Genomic DNA, 3,534 nt, shown 5'->3' with positions numbered 1-3,534 from the left:
GCTGGAGATAGGTGGTTGCTGAGGGCTGGAGATAGCAGGGAATGAGAAATTATTGTTTAATGTGTATCAAGTTTCAGTTTGGGGAAATGAAAAGAGTTCTGGGGATTCATTGCACAATGGGAACACACTAAATACTACTGAACTGTATGCTTCAAAATGGTTAAAAGGGTACTATGTGCTTCATGCTTTTTAAAAAAATATATATGGAGTCTCACTCTGTTGCCCAGAATCGAGTGCAATGGCAAGATCTCAGCTTACTGCAACCTCCGCCTCCCAGGTTCAAGCAATTCTCCTGCCTCAGCCTCCCGAGTAGCTGGGATTACAGGCACCTGCCACCATGCCCAGCTAATTTTTGTATTTTAAGTAGAGACAGGGTTTCGCCATATTGGCCAGGCTGGTTTCGAACTCCTGACCTCGTGATCCGCCCACCTTGGCCTCACAAAGTTCTGGGATTACAGGTGCCTGGCCAAAGGGTACTATGATAGTTGCATAGTTCAGCAGATCAAATCATCAAGAGATTTAATATTTGTCTGATGTATCTGGGGCAATTTTTTAATAATTAAGAAGGTAAATGTTACTTTATCTGTATTTTACCACAATTTTCAAAATAAAGAAATATTACAAGTTAAAAAGGCTGGAAGCATCTAAACCAAAATGGAAGCAACAATTATATTTAGAGAGTATACATGGAACAGTTGTTAGATTTAGAGGTACTATTGGGGTGCATCTTATCTGCTGCACTTTTCTCTATTTATAAATTTGCAAAAATAAACATAAAAATAGTTGAGAGGGGGAGAAAGGGTTGATACTGTGTGAAATGCCCCACAGGGCACACCAACATGTCTATTTCTGGAGTCATCTCCTTGTTTGTTTCCCAGCTCCTGCTGTACCCTCCACATCACTCTGTTCACAACCAGCCATCTGGGTAGGTTGACTGGCTTTCTAATGACTGTTAGTCTACAAGAGCCCTGAAGAAATAAAGTGGTTGTGGTTACTTTTAGCAATCTATAAACTCATTTAACAATCCAACTTATGTAATCTCATCATGCCCAGCAGCTAAGGGCCACTGCTCTGGGCTTTTTTGTCCCCACTTTGCTCAGGGCCCTATGACTCTGTCCCCAGCAACCATCAAATAATATACTTTGGCCAGGTCCACAAATATGTATTGAGCAATGCCTATACACAAAACAGGAGCCAAGGGAGTTTCCTGAGGCAAGCTCACATCTTTTTTGGGAGGTCACGGGGGAGTCTTTTGGCCCTGCTTCCTTGGGTTCCAGATGGAGACGAAAGACAGGAGCGCAAGCTATGGCTGTGAGATCATAGATTATTGCCCTGTGGGTGATGCTGAAAATGTTGGATTGGAGAGGAAGAGAAATTCTAATAACTTTGTAGACCAGACTCATCTCATATTAATGAGAGATTCCTACGTTTGGCAGGCATTGGCCAATTTAGGTTAGAGCTTGAGATTTCAGCTTCCAATGTGTATGTATATATAAAGATCATGCCGCCGGGCGCGATGGCTCATGCCTGTAATCCCAGCACTTTGGGAGGCCGAGGCAGGCAGATCACGAGGTCAGGAGATCGACACCATCATGGCAAACACAGTGAAACCCCACCTCTACTAAAAATACAAAAATTAGCTGGGCGTGGTGGAATGTGCGTGTAATCCCAGCTACTCGGGAGGCTGAGGCAGGAGAATCGCTTGAACCCGGGAGTCGGAGGTGGCAGTGAGGCGAGATCACACCATTGCACTCCAGCCTGGAGATGGAGTGAGACTCCATCTCAAAAAAAAAGAGAAAAAACAAAGCATTATTGCAAGGTGGAGGAAACTATTGTAATAGGGAGGATGTGCCTGACTGGAAAATCTGCAAGAAAGGGATTTAATACATGCAGTTGATCAGCATCACATGCTGTCCAGAATTATTTAAAAATATTTTCAATCTTTGTAACATACCTATGAATATGTTTAATCACACAGTTGAAAGGTTTGAGGTATATGAAGATAATGAGATGTATCTAAAACTCTCTCTTATTCAGCAATAGATCAGAGGATGGAATTTACGTTTTCTTTTTTATTTATTTATTTTATTTTATTTTGAGACAGAATTTTCGCTCTTGTTACCCAGGCTGGAGTGCAATGGCATGATCTCGGCTCAAGGCAACCTCCGCCTCCTGGGTTCAGGCAATTCTCCTGTCTCAGCCTCCTGAGTAGCTGGGATTACAGGCACACGCCACCATGCTTTTTGTATTTTTAGTAGAGTTGGGGTTTCACCATATTGACCAGGATGGTCTCGATCTCTTGACCTCGTGATCCACCCGCCTCGGCCTCCCAAAGTGCTGGGATTACAGGTTTGAGCCACCGCGCCCAGCGGAATTTACGCTTTCTTACTAATATTTAGAACACACCGAGTGGGCATGGTGGCTCACGCCTGTGAGGATCCCCAGGAGTTTGAGATCAACCTGGGACACGTGGCAAGACCCCATTTCTACAAAAAATACACAAATTAGCCAGGTGTGGTGGTATGCCTGTGGGCCCAGCTACTTGCGAGGGTGAGGCAAAATGATCACTTGAGCTCAGGAGATCGAGGCTGCAGTGGGCTGTGTTTGCACCACTGCACTCCAGCCTGGGTGACACAGCAAGATCCTGTTTCAAAACACACACACACACACACACACACACACACACACACACACACTGAATAGAAAAGAGAGGAGGTAGCCAGATTTGGTAGCATTAAAAATTGAGACAATGCAATAGGGCTGAAATCTCTTGCTCTAGATACCTGGTATTATGCTATTATTTTTGAGTAACTTTATTTTTACAGGAGAGCCTCAAATTTAAATATTCTGTGCTGCTATCAGAATACGAACATTTGACTTTATACAATACCACTGGGCTTGTCAAAACATCTGTATGTATTTCATTGTAACAAATTACAGGCAGCCCTTGTTTTACAAATTGTCCAAAGCAATCTTAATAACCAGTAGGAATAATTATAATTGTTCTGTGACCGTTACAAATTATTAAAAACATCAAAATTTATCCTCCTGTCATTTAGAAATGTATAGAAAAATCAGAAGTAGTAAAATTAGTGTTTATTTAGTGCATTGTAATTTAAACCATTAGACAAACTGAGAATTAGAGGGTTTCATTTCTTTGTAAAAAGTTATCAAAAGTAGGCGAGGAGCAGTGGCTCACGCTGTAATCCCAGCACTTTGGGTAGCTGAGGTGGGCAGATGACTTGAGGCCAGGAGTTCGAGACTAGCCTGGTCAACATGGCAAAACTCCATCTCAACTAAAAATATAAAAAATTGACCAGGCGTGGTGGCTCACGCCTGCAATCCCAACACTTTGGGAGGCCGAGGCGGGTGGATCACAAGGTCAGGAGACGGAGACCATCCTGGCCAACATGGTGAAACCTCATCTCTAAATATACATATGTATTTATATATTTATATATATATAAATTTAGCAAGGCGTAGTGGTGGGCACCTGTCATCCCAGCTACTCAGGAGGCTGAGACATGAGAATCG

The 3,534-nt window shown here is 42.8% G+C and overlaps 1 non-coding gene across 1 annotated transcript; it reads left to right on the top strand.

Moving 5' to 3' along the window:
• Nucleotides 1–473: 473 nt before the first annotated feature.
• On the top strand, nt 474–541 carry LOC118150833 (small nucleolar RNA SNORD77). Its single transcript, XR_004738964.1, has one exon. It is a non-coding gene; the product is annotated as a small nucleolar RNA SNORD77 (small nucleolar RNA).
• Nucleotides 542–3,534: the final 2,993 nt, after the last annotated feature.

This window comes from Callithrix jacchus, chromosome X, assembly GCF_049354715.1.
Source record: "Callithrix jacchus isolate 240 chromosome X, calJac240_pri, whole genome shotgun sequence".
NCBI lineage: Eukaryota > Metazoa > Chordata > Mammalia > Primates > Cebidae > Callithrix > Callithrix jacchus.
The sequence above is the reverse complement of the archived record's forward strand: the minus strand, read 5'-3'. Positions and strand labels throughout refer to the sequence as shown.